The sequence below is a fragment of the Pseudorca crassidens genome, chromosome 7 (genome assembly GCF_039906515.1).
Source record: "Pseudorca crassidens isolate mPseCra1 chromosome 7, mPseCra1.hap1, whole genome shotgun sequence".
NCBI lineage: Eukaryota > Metazoa > Chordata > Mammalia > Artiodactyla > Delphinidae > Pseudorca > Pseudorca crassidens.
This window is the reverse complement of record NC_090302.1, coordinates 37068773-37090624: the sequence shown is the minus strand read 5'-3', so window position 1 is coordinate 37090624 and position 21852 is coordinate 37068773. Positions and strand designations below refer to the sequence as shown.

At 42.3% G+C, this 21852-nt stretch overlaps 1 protein-coding gene and 1 long non-coding RNA gene across 7 annotated transcripts in view; one reads left to right on the top strand and one right to left on the bottom strand.

Moving 5' to 3' along the window:
• The window catches only part of RUSC2 (RUN and SH3 domain containing 2), a 57511-nt gene that overhangs the window by 18820 nt on the left and 16839 nt on the right, over positions 1-21852 (top strand). For 2 of the 6 annotated variants that reach the window (XM_067744019.1, XM_067744018.1), the window contains exon 1: positions 16709-17362. The exons of 2 other annotated variants lie outside the window; for them this stretch is intronic. The gene's annotated coding sequence lies outside the window, so the exon portion shown is untranslated. Of the gene's footprint in view, positions 1-4811; positions 4970-16708; positions 17363-21852 lie in introns of those variants that run through there. 2 more of the 6 variants (XM_067744020.1, XM_067744017.1) reach the window with 2 other exon arrangements.
• LOC137227722 (uncharacterized) lies at positions 446-4653 on the bottom strand. Its single transcript, XR_010944970.1, has 4 exons — positions 4484-4653; positions 3655-3914; positions 2692-2736; positions 446-1840 (listed from the first exon to the last, which is right to left on the bottom strand). It is a non-coding gene; the product is annotated as an uncharacterized lncRNA (long non-coding RNA).

The following is a 21852-nucleotide window of genomic DNA, read 5'->3' as shown; positions in this document are numbered from 1 at the left end:
TGGCTCCAATATACGTGAGCCAATCAGGGAATTCCAAACCCTTTTCCTGAACTCTAAACAGCTTGAGGAATCTCTCCAGCTGGAATTGGAAAAGCTCCTAGCCAGGAGAGCCAAGTCTTATGTAACTTTACAGACAGCCCTTTTTTAGGAAAAAACAAACTGTTCCTCAGCTAGTGCTGGATTTTTTGAGACACATCCTGCATTCTTTCCTAGATGCTCAGCAGCCCCATTGGAAGCAGCCAACAGGCTAGAGTTGAAGACTGATGAGGTTCAGCAGGGAGAGATAACGAAAGAGGGATAGAGGATGTCTGTCATTCTGGCTGGAGCATGCTATTCTGGTTCTCATGCTGCAGCTCGCACTAGCAGTAAAGGGAGTTCAGTGTTGAGGTGAAGGGAGAGGAGCTGTACCTGGGGATATTTGCCCTGCACATTCCAGAAGCCAACCACTGTACCCCCTTTATCTTCTTAGCACCCCATACCCCAAGAGGGAGGACTAGAACTAAGTGTGTGTAAATTATGTCCACAGCTGTAATGAACCAAATTCTTCTCTAGAAAAGGAAATTTTCCCAATTTACTTTGGTGAAGATTCAGTTCCTCCTTAGTTCAATTCAGTGAACATTTTAAGCCATGTGCCAGGCTCTAGGCTAGGTTAAATGACTACAGAGATGAATAAGACAGTCTCTATCCTTAACGTGCAACCAAGGAGGAAAGAGAAAATGTATGTAAACAATTATAATACACTTCCTTGCTTTATAGTCCTGTGTACTTTATGTAATTCTTTTACTCTTAACTCTCTTATAAAGGTAACCGTCAGGTTTATATCCACGTGTGAACTTATGGGCTTCCTAATTTATGATTTTTAAAAATACAAGAAAATCTCCCCTTTTTAGATGTGAGCAGTTATTTTACTAAATTATTTATGAAATGGGCAGGCACAACTTTCAAGAATATTCTTATATTAATTGTTTTTATTTCCATAATTTTCTCAATTGTTTTTATTTCCATAATTTTCTCAAGCTAATATGTGGCATTTTAGAACTTTGAATGTAACTTGAATCTTTCAAAATAACAAATAGCTTTCTCAGTGAATTATGATTTGCCTTAGACATGCCTGTAGCTTTTGGTTCTTCCCTGAAATAAAGTATTAGGCAAACATCTAGCACAGCAGACTATTATTATTATAAGTATTAGTCTTTATCTATAAGTCATTCATTTCCTTCTAGCCTGTGGTGTGTGGTGAGGTATAACTCCAGTGATTACTGACTCTTTGCACATTGTTCTTAGGTTGCTTCTATAGTAGTTTGATCACTGTTTACAAAGCCTTTAACTATTTGTGATAGAGCCTAGATTTACAGCCTTAAGTCTTTGCTCAAAATAAGCTCACCCCTACCCTCAGGCCTTTCATCCATATTTACTATGTCCAAACTCATCTAACTGTTGATAGTTTGCTCGCTGTCCACAACCATACCACATATAGAAGTGGGCAAGATAGGGAAGAGAGAAAGACTTGAGACCTAAGTCAATTCAAGTGTGGGTTTGGAACCTGGGAGCAGGAGAAAAGGGAAAAAAAAAAAAAAGAAAGAAAGAAAAAAAAAAGGCCTGGTAGAGGCATGGGATAGTATTATTAAGCAAAAATAGAAGGATAAAGACTGTTTATGGCTCAGTCTGCACTCCAGAATGATAATGCAATAAGCTAAATTCCGCAGATGTTTCTGAAGCACTTTATATGAAGGGAATTAGCCAGTCTGTCAGCTTCAATACAAATAACCTCAGAATTCTTCCTTCACATTCCTCAGTGGCTTCTTAGGGGGGAGCTGCCTCTGAAATATATGCATCAGCCCTGTGGGAAGAGGAAAGAGGATCCCTAGGCAGGCTCAGCAGAGTCAGAATTTTGAGAAATATACTTTGAATAGAGAGGGCTTTAAGGTCTAGAGCAGAGGTCAGCAAATTATGGCCCATGCCAGAGTAACTTTATATGGTTTTTACATTCACACAAGCTGAGAATGGTTTTTACATTTTTAAAGAATTGTTTAAAAAAGGCGGCGGGGGTGGGGGCGGAGGTTGGAATATGTAGCAGAACTTTATTGCCCACAAAGCCTAAGTATTTACTCTCTGGCCCTTCACAGACAGAGTTTGCTGAAAGGAGGGTTTACTGAAAGCTCACCAGAAGCTGCAGGATGTTGCAGAGTCTGTTTTGAACCCTAGGGTAGGCACTTGCAGAAAAAGAGGTATCAGCATCAATGAAGAATAGATTTCTATTTCTCCTCTCCAAAAGCTCTGGAGACCTGGCAAACTAACCGATTGCCGGGCCAGAAAGAGTGAAGCCTTGTGTTGGGTTTAGAATACAGTGTTGCCTTTGTTCTAACTGAGCAGTGGAATACATCCTTTCATTAATGCTGCTTTATCAGGGCTTTCGGCTAAATCTAGTTTGAAATACTACTGTTCAGTCCTGTATCAAAGGGATACAAGTCTCAGATCAGTGTCCTGGGCCCAGGTGTAAGGGAGAATTAGGTTTGTAGTTGGAGCAAGTGGGTGAGTAGAGGCATTTCTTTTTGCTTGCATTTTTCTACTTTCTCTGTTGCACATTAGTGGAAGTTAATACCTTGTATCTAGATAAACAGATTCCTAACTGTTTCAACCATTCCCCAAACCAGTGGTGGGGATTATAGGCCTGAAAGAAAGGAACTGTACCTCCAAGCACAGACCAGGTTCACTTCCCAACATGGCCACCGTGACCTAGAAGAAGGAAAATACATAAGGCCCGGGCTCTCTACCTATATGCATGAATGACAGTTATATTTCTAAAATACTTTATCCAAAGAATTTATAGCATTTAAATTTTTTGCTACTTATTTTTTATTGAAGTATAGTTCATTTACAATGTGTCAATTTCTGCTATATAGCAAAGTGATTCAGTTTTTTATATATATATTCAGTTCTATATATTTATGATATATTTTTAATATATTTATGATATATATTTTTTAAATATTCTTTTCCATTATGGTTTATCATAGGATATTGAATATAGTTCCCTGTGCTACAAAGTAGAACCTTGTAGTTTATCCATTCCACATATAATAGCTCACATCTGCTAACCCCAACCTCCCACTCCACCCCTCCCCCAATCCTCTCACCCTTGGCAACCACCAGTCTGTTCTCTATGTCCGTAATTCTGTTTCTGTTTCATAGATAGGTTCACTTGTGTCATATTTTAGATTCCACATATAAGTGATATCATATGATATTTGTCTCTCTTTCTGACTTCACTTAGTATGATCATCTACAGCTGCATTTTTGCTATTTATTATTCTAATTGTTCGAATATTTTTTTCTTGCCATAACACCAGAAGGTAGATACAATTAGCCCCTTTTCCAAATGGTAAACCTAGAACTTTGAGAGGACAGGTACCCTGCCCCAAGATGACCCAGCAAGTCAGAGAAAAAGCCAAGAATGAAAGCAGTGTTCCTATCCTTGGGCATCCTGCCACTATCCTAGGCATGAGTAGCTTCCAAATGAAGCTAAGATCAAACCCTATATCTCTAGTCATCATATCTGATTGTTTCTGAGGCTGCGTTGTTGTTATGATGACCAGGTAGATAAGCCTTGAATGACAGAAGAAAAAGTACTGAACGAATGGTTCACCAGCCTACCTTCCTGCTCCACGAGATGTTGATATGTTGTGTCTCTGATGATGGTTATGAGTCAGCCTTAGGCAGGAAGATGATGGAGTCACTGTTATTGTGTGCTTGGCTGCTTGGCTGCTTTCTTTGCACTTCAGCATTCCTACCTGGTATGTGGTACGTTTTTGTCATTCCACAGCGGCCTGCTGTGCACATGACCTCTCAGTAGGCCAGTCCCCATCTATTTACATCAGCTATCCAGCTGCCAGCCTCCTCGCATCCCTGTCTACCTGATGGAACAAGATGAAACTGTGTTAGGAACTGCCTTTCAGGGACGTGAGTGGGATACCCACGGAGTTCCAGATACTGTGGTCAAAGTGTAAGGTCCCAGGGACCCCAACCTCTAGGCCTTGGGGGAGAAAGAGGCTTTCAGGAAAGATTTTTCTGGGCACTGACTCCTCGCCAGATGAAAGCTGGTTTCTTGGTATTTCTATCCTATTGTGTCATTTCTAGGAAGAAGCTCTGGCCAAATAAATTTTCAAGGGATTTGATATACCTGCTAAAAATTCTGTGCAAATAAAATAAGTACCAGCCTAACCATCCTTTATTTCAAATATCCTATAAAACCCTCCCAGGTGGGCTTTTTTCTTTTTCTCACAAGGTAAGCACTCACAGCACTCATCTGGGACTTGTGACTGACAAGGCTGAGCTTCTGGTTAGTTAAGTAACAGTCTTTCCTTGATTTTATCCAAGTCATTTCAGTGCAACCAATGTGTGTGTGTGTGTGTGTGTGTGTGTGTGTATGTGTGTGTGCCCGCCCTTCCAAAACAACGTATTAAGTCTCTTGTCCAGGGCCTACCTGACTCAGGAAAATGCCATGAACAACAGCTCTCAATTGAGGTCCACCTGGTTCCGAAGATTTGGGACCAGACAGCTGGACATATGACAGCTCTGTTTGTTCCTTTTTCCCCTTCCCTGTCCCTGTTGATACTAAACTGTTTCAACAAGGCTTGTTTCCTCCAGAATCCAACTTAGCATCCTGGAGAAGCCTGAGGCCACTCCTGTAGCAGGAAGCTGCCCTAGATTTGGGCAGTAACCAGTAGAACTTGATACTGACGGCAGAGTGTAAAAATAAACACCTCCTACAGTGCTGTCTTAATCCACTCGCATCAGAGTTGCTATTATTAACCTATAGGCCTCACAGGCAGCTGTGATGGGCAGACAACAGCCTGGACAGACCTATCCTGCCAGCTTGGGATCAGACTGTTTCTTTCCTCGGTCTACTGGAATCTGATCTGGGGCCCCTGGAGAAGCACCAGCAGTCTGGGAGCATGCCCCACAACAGGTAGTACTAGAGATGGATTAGTGTCTTTGGTTTGGGAAAGCCTTAGGCTCCTAGGGCCAGCCTGCCAGGCCAGAGTGTAATGGGCACCGGGTTACTGATTCAGTCCTAGTGCAGGGGAGGGGAAAAAAGGAACATGACTCTTTCCAGTTCCTTTGGCTCTTTTGAAGAGGTTTTGCCTGCCAGTTCCCTGGACCTGGAGCCTTTAGGTTTTCTGGGAAATTGGGAAAGGAGAGAGGTAAGGACTCCATTGGTCATTGACAAAGATATAATAATAATAGTGACCATAACTGAGCACTTACCTTGTGTCAGGCACTTACGTATAATATCTTATTTCATTCTCCCTCAAGCCTTTGAGGGAAAATACCGTGACAGTTTTACAAATGAGGAAGCTAAAGTTTAGTGAAGTTGAATAACTTCCCGAAGTCCACAGCTGGCAAGTAGCGTGTCAGATTTGAATCCAAACCTGTCAACACCAAAATCCATACCCTGAATCATTACAGAAACTAGGCTCCTGAATATTCCAGACCCAGACAAGACTCCAGACACCTGCTTTAAAAATTTTTTGTTTAATATCAGTTTACTCTTACTTTAGTCTTATAACCAAAGCAGATACAGTATCTGGTACAAAGAAATTGTCTTTGCTGCTGACCGCTAGTGAGGCAGTCCTGGTGCTCTTACCAAGCACCGTGAGCTGGACTCAGAGACTGTTACCTGAAGTCTATTGGAACGTAAGTCACATCCGGGAAAAGGCTTTTGACTTGACTGAGGGGTCTCTGGGACTATGACCTCTCTGCTGAGAATAGGGTCAGACTAGAACCTAGTTCCTTGGGGAGCAAGGCTTTGATGGCTTCTAGCAGTCATGCTGAGGGAGGAGTGTGCTTGAATGAAAGTATTTCCTTGAAGGGCAGTTATGCGTCTCTATCCTTTCTGCTACCTCCCCCACCCTATCTCCACAACTGGCTTGTGGTAATTCAATCTAGATTCTTCTCATAGCCTATTTCACTGTGCATATGTGGCCTTTTATTTACAGCCGTTGACAGTCTGATTGGATAACAGCTTACCAGCCTGCAGGACTCAGTCCACTGCCTTGGGGGAGGGGAAGCAGAAAACACTCTGGCTTTGCTTCCTAGAGCCTAGAAGCCAAAAGGAACAGCCAAAGGGAGAGCAAAGGGTTGACCACGCTGAACAGTCAAGAAGCATAGGGGCCTTTTTTGTCCCAGCTAACTTGCTTTTGCAAATATACACTTGAGAGCTATCCCCCAAGTAGAGCAGCCCACGTTGGACCCACCCCTGGTACACTGTCTCTGGTCTTTGTGGTTTCCTGCTCCTTGCTGCTCACCTATACGCAGCATTAGGAGGCTTTACCTCTATCCACTGCTGCATCCTCCATCCCCTCCATCTGAAGAAATCAGTCTGTCAAGGTAGGAACTAAATCTTCCCTAATTCCCTATAGTCCTCCTCTCCAGCACAGTGCTTTATACACAGTAGAAGTGTGTGCAGTGAATACTTGTGGCTTGATTGCTTGTTTGATTGATTGACTCCTGAGATGATATTAATTAATGGCCTTGGGATGCTTCTACACCAGAAAAGAGAGTATATAGTAAATCATAGTTTACTTGTTATGATTTGGGCACTTCTGACCTTTCCTACTGCAATCAGTCATGCAGTCTGAGGTAAAAACATGGCCTAAAGGAGTTACTTAATACTTAACATAGGTTATTGCTGGTGTAGAGGATACCTGACTAGGTCAACACAAGCAAAAGTACTTCCAAAGAAGTGTGTCCTGAGGTAAAAGGTAAACAGAGTGATTATTGGGAAACACTAGGGACAGAAATATACTAAGATAACATAGCCTAATCTATTTTTCAGTATTACTTGCTTTCGCTAAAAATTACCTGTCTGATAGTTTCCAAAACTACTCAGTGTCTTGATTATGGGAAGTACAAATCTTTTTCTTTGCTAAGCTGCCTTAAAACACCGTCCAAGCTGTTTATCTGTAGCCTCCAGTATACATCTACATATCTTTTGAAGGGGGGGTGGGTGGCTTTATTTTGTTTTTAATCAATTTATGTTTTATAAAAGTGATATATATGTTTAGTTTTTAAAAAGCCAAATAATAGAAAAAGGACATTAGTGGGAAAACTGGCAAAATCCATATAGTCTGCAAGTTTAGGTAATAGTAACATATTCAATGATGATTTCCTTGTTTTAACAAATGCACCACGATTATGTAAGATGGTAACATTAGGGGTACTGGTTGAAGGACATACGGGAACACTCTTAACTATCTTTGCAACTTTTCCAAAAATTATTCCAAAATAAATAATTTTTAAAAATTTGTACACAATAATGAAGATCTTCACAATGAAAAAGAAAAATGCCAAGTAGTGCCAAATCTGAGATAATGACCAACAAAATCAATAATACCAGCAATAGATTATGACCCATTGAATTAAAAAAAAAAAAGCCGAGAATCTATACCAATACCAAAAAAATAAATAGGAAGGAAAAGGGAAATCTTTCTCATATTGGAATGCCAGCTAATAAATGTAGGAGGAATAATAGAGAGAAAATCATCATTTTTCAACCATCACAGTAAATAACTAATTCAGGTAAAAATCTGCAATGAATGGTGGCATTTTTAAAGAGTAATAACAATGCATTACATTTCTATAAAACATTTATAGAGCACTTTCACACACTGTTTTGAGTAGACACTGTTCAGATCCGTAGCATGAGGTATAATATCTCCCCTTAGCCTCCACATCCTTTTTCTCGCCTAGTGATTCCCTATAGAATAGCCTAATCCAGGCCTAAGAATGCTCAGTAGCCAATGGTTATATTCAGATATATTTTCACCACCCTGGATCTCTCTAATAAGTCTCTTGCTATTTGCGTATCTTTTGAGATTTTATCCTTTATTTAAAACATTTCACACATAGCTGATTCGTGTTCTGTATCTGGCATTCTTTTTTTTTTTTTTTTTTTTTTGCGGTATGCAGGCCTCTCACTGCCGTGGCCTCTCCTGTTGCAGAGCACAGGCTCCGGACGTGCAGGCTCAGCGGCCATGGCTCACGGGCCCAGCCGCTCCACAGCATGTGGGATCTTCCCGGACTGGGGCACGAACCCGTGTCCCCTGCATCAGCAGGCGGACTCTCAACCACTGCGCCACCAGGGAAGCCCATGGCATTCTTAATATTTGAAATTCTTGCAGTTTAAATCTATTATTTGTTGTTTTCTGTTATTCATTCATGGTTTCTTGTTTCCATGTATATTTGTGATCTTTGATACAAACTAATTTTTACTTACTCTTTAATTTTGAGAATGCTGTCAACTTAAAGTTGGAGATATTTTCCTCCAAAAGTTGGGAGGAACCACCAACCCTGGATCACTTGAGCTTGCTTCAAGGGTCTCAGCCTACTATGGGGGTCTTGGGTTTGGCTCCCTCACCTTACTAGTGGTCCAGGGCTTGTCATTCTGACCGTAATAGGAATGCTTTGGGAATTAGCCCTCAAGAAACTGTTGTTTGACCCCTTGCTTATTCCACAGCTCGTGATTTTTTTTTTTCCTCTTTTGGGGGGTGTGGCAAGTAGCCTTGGAGATTTTTCCTATTTACTATAAGCCCTGAAATGCTTTAAAAAGTATATGTTATACAGGATATAGTTTTTTGTAGTAGAAGGGACTCCCTTGATATCTTGTTCACTGTAATGCAGGAAGCAGAAGTCTCTCTGTACAATTTGATATCCTGCTTTTTTTTATTAGCTTTTAAGCCTTTTTCTATACCAGTAAACATTCATTATAAACGTAATTCCTATAGTTTCATTATATTCCATTGCATGGCTAGACCACCATTTAATTAGGCATTTTTCTATTAGATATTTAGAATGTTTTCAGGTTTTTGCTGTTGTAAATAATACTACATTGAACATCATTGTGGTAATGTGAGGTAAATCGGGGGTTGAGGATATAAAGGAAAAGCATAGCTGTTACCCTGGGGAGGGGTTGTAAACTCAAATGCTTTGTAGGATCCAGGCAAATAAAGCAAATGAGTATAGTGAAGCAATGAAGCTGACTAGTACAAAAGACCAAAGGGAATGGTGGGAACATGTCAAACTGAAGGGCACATGCCCATCTTATAAATAAGGGCAGCCATATCTCTAGCTGATTGTTACCATCTAGGAATGAGGGACTGGTATGGTCAGTTCTTCTGATTTTTCAAGCAACACAAACTGAAAATCTAAAAAAAAAAAAAATTTTATGGTGGCATTTTTACTGTGCAAACCACATAAAATCTGTCGACACACAAGATGTGACCATCAGGCTGTCACTTTGCAACCTTTGCTCTAGGATCGTGACTGTGGGAATAAATGGTGGGAAAGTACTGACTGAAGACATGGCTGTTCAGTCATCTTTCCATTCTCAGTACGAAATAGAGAGAAATGAGGAGTTAAGAGTTTAAGATCTTGGCCTTGAAGATTTATTTACTAAGGCTCAGCTTTTTGGTTTTCATCTTCCTTCCTTCCTTCCTCACCTCTTATCAAATATGCTAAACACTTCTCAGGTTGAAAAAGACTTCAGCCTAAGCTAACCTTCTGAAAGCAGACTTGAGTCCAGCTAGCCCACTGGGCTTGCCATTCAGTAGCTTTACCAAACATTGGTGGTGACCTACTAAGTGCCAAGGCTCTGGGCTCAGAATTACTTATCAAGATATAAGACACAGTCCCACCTTCCAAAAGTCTGCTGTCATCAAGAGATAAATAACAAAATAAAATGGCCAAGACTTGGTACCAAATGAGTTGTACAGATAATTGGTATTGAAAAAGTTCAGAAGAAAAGACTTTCATGATAAAGAAAAGCTTCCAGAAATGGTAGAATTTGAGCTAGATCCTTTTTTAAAAAAAAAAGGCAAGAGAAATAGGGAGAGAGAGCATTCCAGATATCTTCCCAGTGGAGTGAGCCAAAACTCAAAATTCAGAATAAATTTGGCATGTGATGGAACATGGTTGGATAAGTAGGAAGGAACTTTGAATACCACATTGAGGAATTTGGATGATCCTGTAGGCAGTTGGGAGCCACTGAAGGCTTTTTAGTAGTAAGGTGACGTATTGAAGGCAGTATACTTGGGGAGATTAGTCTTGTGTCAGTATATAGGATAGCTGGGAGGAAAGAGCCAAAATGAAAGCAAGAAAGCTAGTTAGAAGACTATATAATAATTCAGAGGAAAGATGCTGCAGGTCTGAACTAGGATGATAGGAGTAGGGATGGGAACTTGAAAGGCAATGTAACAAGTAGTTAAGAACACTGACTTTGGAATCAGACAGTTCTGTGTGTGAATCCCAGATTGGACATTACTGACTGAGTTACCTTAGGAAGGTTATTTAATAGCTCTGAGCCTCAGATTTCTCATCCATGAAACACAGATACTAATACTTAGCTTAGAGAGTGGTTATATGGATTAAATGAGATAATGTAAGTGCTTAGCATAGTAGTTGGAATGTGGTAAGAGCACAGTAAATTATTAGATCAATGCCTAAAACATTGGAAGTTAGACTCAGCATGACTTGGTGATTGTCTGAATGTGAGGAGAGATTCCAGATGATTCTTGTATTTTCAATTTTGTGTTACTGGTAGTCCAAAGAAAGCTGATTTGAAATAGAAAAATCAATTTGGCTTTATTTTTTATTTTTAAGGACAGTCTCCTTAATATTTATTTGTTTGTTTGTTTGTTTATTGGCTGCAACAGGTCTTAGTTGCCGCATGTGGGATCTTCCATTGCAGCACACGGGCCCCTCACTGCGGTGCACAGGCTTCTCTCTAGTCATGGTGTGCGGGCTCCAGAGCGCGCGAGCTCAGTAGTTGCAGCACGTGGGCTCTCCAGTTGTGGCACCCACGCTCCAGAGCGTGTGGGCTCAGTAGTTGTGGCACGTGGGCTCAGTTGCCCTGCGGCATGTGGCATCTTAGTTCCCCGACCAGGGATCGAACTGGCATCCCCTGTATTGCAAGATAGATTCTCAACCACCGGACTACCAGGGAAGTCCCTCAATTTGGTTTTAAACGTGTTGAATTTGAGGTAATAATAAGAAGTACCTAACACGGTATTGGAGATTTGATTCTGGAAACGCAGGAAGAATGTAAGATTTGGAAATCAACAGTATAATGGGAAGGGCTAGACACTTCTCAGGTTGAAAAAGACTTCAGGTCTGAGCCCTGCTGTAAATCTACCTTTAAATATAGGTCAGGTATTGTATTAAACAACTAAGAAAGAATGATCTAAGGAGTAGAACTAGGAGGGTTGTTGTTATGGAAGCCAAAGGCAAAAGAGGGTTTCAGTAGGAGGGGATGGCTAAGTGTCAGGCAATTTAAATATTATGGGTTTAAAAATTAGAACTGTTTCAGACAGTTCATGTATTAATTAAAAGAAGTCAGACTTCCGATGTTTAAGAAATAGTTAAGGAGAAAGTAGAATTAACATAGTTCATTGTTCTAAGAATTTTGGTATTGAAAAAAACAGAAGGAAGGGGAAATTGTCTACGGTCCTTAGGTTGACATGGCAGTGATACCCTCTGCTTTCTAGTACACCTGAGTTTCTGCCACCCCGCGCCCACCCAGTCACAGAGCCTTTAAAGACTCCTGCCTCTGTGGAGCTGAGCAACACCATTCACTGCTGCAGCTTCTTTTTTTTTTTAAACAGCTTTATTGAGATATAATTGACATCTGTTTCATCATTTAAAGTATACTATTCAAAAAAGAGGGGATATATGTATATGTATAGCTGATTCACTTTGCTGTACAGTAGAAACTAATACAACATTGTAAAGCAACTATAATCCAATAAAAATTTTTTTTAAAGTATACTATTCAATTGTTACTAGTATATTCACAGAGCTGTGCAACCATCACCGTAATCTAATTTTAGAACATTTGCATCATCCCTAAAAAAAATCCCAAACCCAGTAACAATCCCTCCCCATTTTCCCTTCCCCCAAGTCCCTGGCAGCCACTAACCTACTTTTTTTAAATTAATTAATTAATTTATTTATTTATTTATTTATTTTGGCTGCGTTGGGTCTTCATTGCTGTGCCTGGGCTTTCTCTAGTTGCGGCGTGCAGGGGCTGCTCTTCGTTGTGGTGTACGGGCTTGTCATTGCGGTGGCTTCTCTTGTTGCAGAGCACAGGCTCTAGGCACGTGGGCTTCAGTACTTGTGTCACATGGGCTCAGTAGTTGTGGCTCGCGGGTTCTAGAGCGCAGGCTCAGCAGTTGTGGCGCACAGGCTTAGTTGCTCCACGGCATGTGGGATCTTCCCGGACCAGGGTTCGCACCCATGTCCCCTGCATTGGCAGGCAGATTCTTAACCACTGCACCACCAGGGAAGTCCCACTAATCTACTTTTTGTCTCCATAGATTTGCCTAGTCTGGGCATTTCATATAAATGCAGTCAAACAATATGTGGCCTTTTGTGTTCAGCATCTTTCACTTAGCATAATGTTTTCAAGGTTCATCCATATTGTAGCGTGTTTCTTTTTATTACCGAATAATATTCCGTTTTATGAATATACCACATTTTATCTATCCATTAGTCTGTTAATGGATATTGAGTTATTCCCACTTTTGGCTATTATAAATAATGCTGCTATGAACATTCATATGCAAGCTTTTGTGTGAAGATATGTTTTCATTTCTTCGGGGTAGATATCTAGGAGTAGAATTTCTGGGTCATACGGTAACTCTGTGTTTTACATTTTGAGGAACTACCAGACTATTTTCTAAAGTGACTGAACCATCTTACAATCCTCCCAGCAATATATGAGGGTTCTAATTTCTCCACATTGTCATCAACACTTGTTATTGTCTCTCTTTTTTATTTAGCCATTCTAGTAGGGAGTAGTATCTCATTTAAGTTTTGATTTGCACTTCCCTAATAACTAATGATGTTGAGCATCTTTTCATGTGCTTATTGACCATTTGTATGTCTTCTTTAGAGAAATGTCTATTCAGGTCCTTTGCCCATTTTTAAATTGGGTTATGTGTCTTTTTATTGCTGAGTTGTAAAAGTCCTTTATGTATTCTGGATAGAAGTCCCTTATCAGATATATGATTTGCAAATGTTTTCTCCCATTCTGTGGGTTGTCTTTTCACTGTCTTGATTGTGTTCTTTAAAGCACAAAAGTTTTAAAGTTTTATGAAATCCAACTTACCTATTTTTTAAAATAAATTTATTTATTTTATTATTTTAGTTTTATTTTAGTTTTTATTTTTGGCTGCATTGGGTCTTCATTGCTGCGTGTGGGCTTTCTCTGGTTGCGGCGAGCGGGGGCTACTCTTTGTTGCGGTGCGCGGGCTTCTCACTGTGGTGGCTTCTCTTGCTGTGGAGCACAGGCTCTAGGTGCGTAGGCTTCAGTAGTTGTGGCACGTGGGCTCAGTAGTTGTGGCTCGTGGGCTGTAGAGCACAGGCTCAGTAGTTGTGGCACACAGGCTTAGTTGCTCCACGGCATGTGGGATCTTCCTGGACCTGGGATTGAACCCGTGTCCCCTGCATTGGCAGGCGGATTTTTTTTTTTTTTTTTTAACATCTTTATTGGGGTATAATTACTTTACAATGGTGTGTTAGTTTCTGCTTTATAACAAAGTGAATCAGTTATACATATACATATGTTCCCATATCTCTTCCCTCTTGCGTCTCCCTCCCTCCCACCCTCCCTATCCCACCCCTCCAGGCTGTCACAAAGCACCAAGCCAATATCCCTGTGCCATGCGGCTGCTTCCCACTAGCTATCTACCTTACTACGTTTGTTAGTGTGTATATGTCCATGACTCTCTCTCGCCCCGTCACAGCTCACCCTTCCCCCTCCCCATAACCTCAAGTCCGTTCTCTAGGAGGTCTGCGTCTTTATTCCTGGCAGGCGGATTCTTAACCACTGTGCCACCAGGGAAGCCCCAACTTACCTATTTTTTTCTTTTGTCACTTGTATTTGTGGTATCTTGTCTAAGAATGCATTACCTAACTCAAGGTTATGAAGGATTATTCCTTTTTTTGCTAAGCTTTCTTTTAACAGACCTTTTTTTTTTTCTCATGAACAGCAGGGGGCTTCTCTGTCAGCCTTTTGAGAGATCTGCCCACCACTTACTTTCATTTACTCTCTCACTCTTTTTATATTACTCTTATTCAACAAGACTTTGACTAACCACCTTCTATAAGCCAAACACTGTGCTAGTATTATAGGAAGCACAAAATAAAAATGATACTGTCTTAAGCTCTGGGTATTGGGGATACAGAGATGACTATAACTTGGACTTTGCAGTCTAGAAGAGCCATTAAGGCAGATATGCAAAAAAGAACATAACCATGTCAAGTGACAAATGATATACTTAATCAGAACCTCTCGTGGGGCTTCCCTGGTGGCGCAGTGGTTGAGAATCTGCCTGCCAATGCAGGGGACACGTGTTCGAGCCCTGGTCTGGTAAGATCCCACATGCCGCGGAGCAACTAGGCCCGTGAGCCACAACTACTGAGCCTGCGCGTCTGGAGCTTGTGCTCCGCAACAAGAGAGGCCGCGACAGTGAGAGGCCCGCGCACCGCGATGAAGAGTGGCCTCTGCTCACCGCAACTAGAGAAAGCCCTCGCACAGAAACGAAGACCCAACACAGCCAAAAATAAATAAATAAAATAAATTTAAAAAAAACACCTCTCATGAACTGATGTTAGTTTCTGATGAAGCTTCCGTCAGTATACAATGAAATAAGAAAAATAATGACAGTGTGCTTTTTTAATGAAATGATGGTGATAGTTGATGTAGGGTGTTTTTTTTTGTTGTTGTTTAATGACCTTACTTGGCGATATAAGATATTGGCAATCCCGTATTGATCCCCTGGCTTTTGTGGGATTTTTTTCTTGTCTGTAAAATCAACAACCTCCAGCCGCAGTTCGGAAGACAGAGATCATTTCTGGCTCCAAGGTGATCAGTGAAGACTTGATGGAGGAGTTGATCTGGGCCTTGCAGGTTTTAGATAATTCCTCATAGGTTTAGCCAAGTGTAACAGGCAGGAGAATCTGAACAAAGAGTGGAAACAGCTTATGAAACAGGTTTGAAGGACTACATGACCAGGGATGGGAAGTAAGGTTGGGTAGAGAGGGAGTAGACAGCCAAGATGGAGGACCTTGAAAGCCAAAATGAGTTTGAACTTGATTCTCTGGGTAATGGGAAACCATTAAAAGGGGCAGGAGTGACATGTTGAATAAAGATGGGGCTTCAGGAAGATGAATCTGGCAGTACTAGATAGAAGGTAAATTGCAGGTGAGAAGACTAGTTAGGAGGCAATTGTGGTTTATAATGTGATGGTTTTTATATTTTGTTTCTAGCCAGAAAAAAATTTGCTCTTCTCATCAAAGCCCTATAGATCTTTGGCCATAGTTGGTGGAAAGTAGGTGATGATGTGGTCTGTGATATAGTGAAGTCAGTTAAGCACTGAAAGTATGATAGCTGCCACCTTCTGTAGGCAGCTGGAAACACTTCCTAAGTAGTAGCTCTCTAGTACAATGCATGGCTTAGTCTCACAGAAATTTCAGGGACAAAGACCCTGGGCCCAGAGCTCTTACTGGAATTCTCAGCACTGGTCATGGAGATTGACTTTGCCCCAGCCTACAGCCCAGCTAGGGGAGAGGGAAGTACAGTAACACCTTTCACTGTCCTTGAGGGGATCGTTCATGGCTAGTTTTATGAACAGCTGTCTTCCTCTCTCCTTCCCTTCCTCATTGTTTCCTGCTTTGTAGAATCAAGAAGGCATGGCCCCTCAAACATTTATTTCAAGGTTGGAGATAGGTTTTTGGGTCTTCAGCAACTTCTGTTCTTCTACAACTCAGTTCACCTTAGGATGCTGTCACTGAGCATTTGAGTCTCATAGGGAATAGAAGCAACAATAAGGGGAAAGAAACGACGTATCTTCTGGATCCTGAGTGGTAGCTGATGTGGTCCTGGCCAGTAGACCTAAGGCTTCTTTTTAGGGACCTGAAATCCAAGGGCTTGCCTGTGGCGTCCAGATGGTAGTCAGTACTGGAAGGAGCTCTATGCAGGGCTAGTGCTTGAGGGCCAAGACCATCTTGACACCACCATCTCTGTGTTCAAGGATGGCAGCAGGCAGCAGTGGCATGAACTGGACAGAGACATGCTGCTACTTACTGTACAGCTGGCTCTGCCTCTGGCTTCTCCACTGTCTACTGATTCCCACAGAACTGGCCCAGAACCTGACGAGGGTGGAGCAGGGAAGGGGTGGAGGGCTCTGTAGTTCTTCAGACAGAACTGAGAATTTTCTCTGGGCTGGGGAAGACCACTCCTTTTCCTTAGCCTTCCTTTCCCTAGGAAAGTAGGCTTTCTGCCCCCTGGCCTGGCTAAAGGGACTCTGCCCTCCCACAGGCCCAGCTGGACCTCACTCAGTACTGACCTAAAACTGATGTAGGTGAGAGGGCGGAAGGTTCTGCTACAGCCCCATTAGCAGACCCGCTGAAGATCCAGGGAACTGAAGTGGACCCTGTGGTAGGAAGGGGGCCTGTAGCCAACTTGATCCTAAGGCTCACTACCACCCTGTATATGGAAGCCTCTATGGCCCAGTCTCTCTTTTTTTCTGAGACAGACCCCGTTTCTCTGAAGAGGCACGCCCTAGAAAGCCTATTGCCAAGTCTAGGAACTTGGTGTTATGCTGGTGGAATGATGACTGGTCCCCACAGCCTCCCTGCAGGGCTTCAGGAACCCCCTCCCAGGCTGGCTGCTCCACCCTGAGGCGAGTCTAGAATCCTAGTGAAGGGAAAAAGCTGGAAAACAAGGAGTCATTCAGAGTGGGTGAAAAGAGGAGGGAGAGGTTTCTGGCTGAGATCTAAAAGGAGGGGCCTAAGGAAGGAAGGAAGCTCTAAGCCTCCTCCCAGACCTTTTCCCTGAGACTCCTAGGGATGAGAGAGGAGCGAGGCCCAGCTCTCTCGCTATTTTTCTTTGCCGCTTTGAGAGTTCTCATCTTCCAGCACTGACTGCCCTCTGTGGCTGACTCCTTTCTCTACCTTCCCCCTTCCCCAGGCTAAAGGGCCCACAGGGACTGGCAGGGAGGAAGGCTGAGCGGCTGTACTGTGGGCATGCCTATTCCTTTCCCTTCCCCCTTCCCTTAGCAGCAACGTCACCGCAGCACCAGAGGCAGCAGCAGCGGCAAGGATACTGGGGCTGGGATTGCGCAGCCTCCCTGCATTAGCAACGATGCCATTGTATTAGCAGAAATCAGATCTTAGGAAATCAGCCCAGTTCCCCCTGTGTGGTCCTGTGGAACAGTGCCTCAGCTTGAACTGTCAAGATAGAGCTTGGTCGGAGTGCAAAAGGAACAGAAGCCTCCAGATACAGCTAAGGCTCCTTACAGAGGTATGGCTCAGCAGAGCTGGGGGGAGGGGCAGGGCAGAGATGCTAGAATAACTGATCAGCACATTTGGGCCCTGGTTTTGAGGGTTGGCTTTGTCTTCCCGAAAGAGGGAGAGAGAGAGAGAGAGAGAGCGAGCATGAGCGCAAACATTAGACAAGCTCATCCATGCATACATTTGGGCTGTGGTGCAGAGATGGGGAAAAACAGGCTTGGGCTAATGCTGTTTTGTCAAGAAGCAGAAAATCCCCTTCCTCCTTTCTGAGCATCTCTAATGAGGCTGTTATAGTGCGGGTCAGCGTAGAGGGGGTCAGATCTAGAAACAAAGGCTTAATAGGGAGGAGATACCCCTACAGCTACTGTAAGTTTATGATGGAGACATGCAGGGATCCACACAGGAGGTACTGGGAAGCATTGAGTCCATCCTTTACCTCCATGCACATATGTACATGTACTAGACACACATACCATATCTTCTGGAGCTGTGGGAGCCAAGAGGCTACAGATAAGGATGGAATAAGAAAGAATGTTGACCAAGAGGCTCCACATTATTGGTTGGTGGGGATAAGTAGTGCCTAGGGCACCTGACCTATTATAATTGGTCTTCTTATACAGGCTTAGATTCCTAACAGGAAGAGACCTGAGCATAAGTTGATACTCCCAAATCCACCCTCCTACTCTCTTCCCTTCAATCCTGTCCAAGAGAGAACCCAGACAGGAAAAGGGTTATCAGTCCTACTGAGGCTCCCCATCAGACCTCAGGTCAAGGTCAGATTGCTAGAGAGTAACAGCCGAGTATCACCATCTTCCCCGTCCTCCTTCAGGAGGCTAAAAAAAGAGGGAAGGGATTCTATGACTGGCAGAAAGATGCTGAAGACCAAAGACAAGGGAAACCTTTCTTCTGAAGTTTAGAACATCTTCCTGCCCAGAGTTACCCTGTTGCTGAGCAGATAGGAAGAGTTCTTTAAATTCCCATCTCCATTGATCACCTTGGTGGAGGATTCAAAAACATAGGCTAATAGGAGTCAGTAGTTCCATGTTGTGCAAAATGTGGTTGGATAATACATTGGGAAGTTGTGGGAGGTGTTAGTTCCCAGGAAGCACCTAGGAATGTGAACTGCAGAGCAGGGGAAAGGGGCGTTGAGGACTGTGAATGGGGCAGGGAGATGTGAGCTGGGAACTGGGGCAGGAGGTGGGATTGAAGAGTGTTTATTAGAGCATGGGGCAGTAATATGAAAGGGACTGTGTGTTCAGAGAATAGTAAAGTGGGTAAGTATAAACTGTGTAAATGGAAACTACAGTGTGAGCCTATCCAGGAAAGGTAGGAAGCATCTGCTTTGGTAGCAGAGTAAATGTAGGGGCTTTAGGAAGAGGGTGTGGCCCTGATCTTTTCTCTGAGAGGCAGTTGTAGTGGAAAGAATTAAGAATTGGGCAGACCTGGGTTTGCGTCCATCTCAGCTGTATAATTATGGGCTAACTTCTCACACTTGCTAAGCTTCAGTTTTCTCATCTGTAAAATGGGGATGATTATGTCTACTTTAAATGATTATAGTGAAATTAGAGATGATATATGTAAAACACCTTACATGTAAGTTCTCAGTAAATGATCACTAATAAATAGTATTATTATAATAGGCCAGGAGACACCCATTTGTGATGAGGGCCAGGAAGAGGGCTCTCGTGGAGAGCTTTCCCTGATTCTAGAGATCTAGACCTCGTAACTTTATGCTGACTAAGCCCACCACTTCTTTGTCCACCTGGTAGGCAGAGCTGAGCACTTTCTTCCACTTTCTTCCTATTCTGGGTTCTCTATTCCTTCCCCATCTTCGTCTCCCATGTCTCTCCATTTAATCAGGGTACAAAAAGCATCTGGAATGAGCTCTTCCATCTCACTGTTTACTCTTCACCTTTATTAGCGCTCATGGGCCACAATATTAAACTTGTCTTGTTATAGAACATGTCTCTCCGGGGGGAGAAGTCTAATAGATATGCTCTCAGTAAATGTGTTCTGTGGTGTTTGAAATCAAGTCACGTGTACAGTAGACTCTCATTACATTCCTAACTGATCAAGAAAAAAGGTCAAACATTAGGATTCCTGACTCTTGACTTAATTCTGTCATTTATCCATTGAGAGATCTTGGGCAAGTCATTTGTTTTTTCTAGGTGTTGATTTCCTTATTTTTTTAAATAAAGAAGTGGCTCTGCCTATTCTGGTGCATTGTTGTGAGGATCAATGAGATGACATACATAAAGAAGTGCTTTGTAAAATATGTGAATGTGTCGGGGCAAAAGGCATGAGTACAACGTCTAATGAGGTGTCTGTAGAACTTTACCTTAGTTGGCTGAACTGGAGTTGTCTGTGGAGAAACTACTGGCAGATCAGGAAGGAATAAGACTTTCTCTGAGATACAAAAATATAAAATAAAATGGAATCAACCAGTGAAAGAGCTTTACACTTAAAATAGGATTCAACACAACCTAAATATAAAAGCTAAAACTATACAGCATTTAGGGAAAAAAAAGAGGAAAATTTCTTTATGATCTTGGGACAGGCAAAGCTTTCTTAGCATACAGAAAGATTTAACCATAAAAAAAAAAAACAGATAAATGGGACTTCATAAAATTAAAACCTTCTATTAATTAAAAAACACCATTAAGAAAACAAATGGGCAAGCCACATTTGAGAAAAGGCCACTTGAGAAAATATTCTCAAGACATACATCTGACAAAGGGCTTGTATCCAGAATAAATTTTAAAACTCCTACAACTCAACAATAAAAAGACAAGTCAGTTTTTAAAATGGGTAGAACAGGAGTCGATAACTAACCTACTGTGCCTCCCATGTTCCAAGCACAATGCGTGGGTTCTAGGGACACAGGGTTGACTCTATCCCTAGATACAGTCCCTACCCTGTTCCTCAAGGAACTGCACTCTAGTCTGGGGACAGATACGTAAACATAACATAATAAACCTTCAGCGCCCTCCAGCCAAAGGTACTCCATCACCCTCCACATTCATTTGTGCTTTATCCCTGATTCAGAGAGTCAGCTTTCCAGACTCTATGTGTTGCTCTGTTTCTCCATTTGAACGTGTATATGACACAGTCAGTGGTTTTGTGGGTCAAAATCAGAAACTCTTATGCGCGTATTACTTGTGAATGCCTTTTGAAAATCGTGCTATAAAAGGGGGTGGAGGGGTATTCATTGAAGATCAAGTGATGGCCGTAGCCCATAGGTACTCCTAAAATTACTTCCATGTGTGCAAGAAAGTTCTTTATGCTCCATTTAGTCCAGGCCTCAGATTGTGGCCTGGACCCTGGGGAAGCGTAGTACTGTACGTAAGGGGAAGCCCCCTTCCCAAGCCCCAAACCCACAGTATCTGTAGCACTTAAAGAAAAAAAACTGTTTAAATTATGTACCTAGGGGCTTCCCTGGTGGCGCAGGGGTTAAGAATCCGCCTGCCAATGTAGAGGACACGGGTTTGAGCCCTGGTCCGGGAAGATCCCACATGCCGCGGAGCACCTAAGCCCGTGTGCTACAACTGCTGAGCCTGTGCTCTAGAGCCCATGAGCCACAGCTACTGGAGCCCATGCACCTAGAGCCTGTGCTCCGCAACAAGAGAAGCCACCGCAATGAGAAGCCACGCACCGCAATGAAGAGTAGCCGCCGCTCATCGCAACTAGAGAAAGCCCGCACACAGCAACAAAGACCCAACACAGCCAAAAATAAATAAATAATAAAAAAATATATATATGTACATAACAGATATTTATTAGAAAGTTAGATGAAACAAAAAGAATAAAATTAAAAAATAATCGAAAATCACTCAACAGCAATAATCACTGTTAACATTTTGTTGCAAAGTCAGCCCTCCATATCTGCTGGTTGTGCATGCATAGATTCAACCAACCGAGGATTAAAAATATTCAGGAAAAATGTTCCAGAAAATTCCAAAAAGCTAAACTTGAATTTGCCATGCTCTGACAACTATTTACATAGCATTTACATTGTATCAGGTATTACAAGTAATCTGAAGATGATTTAAAGTAAACGGGAGGATGTGTGTAGGTTATATGCAAATACTACGACATTTTATATAAGGGACCTGAGCACCCTTGGATTTTGGTACTGTTTATGCTTTCAAGTTTTCTTCCATGTATATTGCTATGGTTTGAATGTCTGTGTGTCCCCTCCCTGCCATCCATGTGTTGAATTCTAAGTCCCAAAGGTAATGGTAGTAAGAGGTAGGGCTTTTGGGAAGTGATTAGGTCTTGAGAGCAGAGCCCTCCTGAATGAGATTAGCGCTTTTATAAAACAGAAAGATCCCTTGTCCGTTACACTATGTGAAGACACAGGTAGAAGGTGCTAACTATGAACCAGAAAGTGGGCTTTCACCAGAACTCAGCCATGCTGGAACCTTCATCCTAATCTTGGACTTCCCAGCCTCCAGAACTGTAAGAAATACATTTCTGCTGTTTATAAAGCCACCCAGTCTG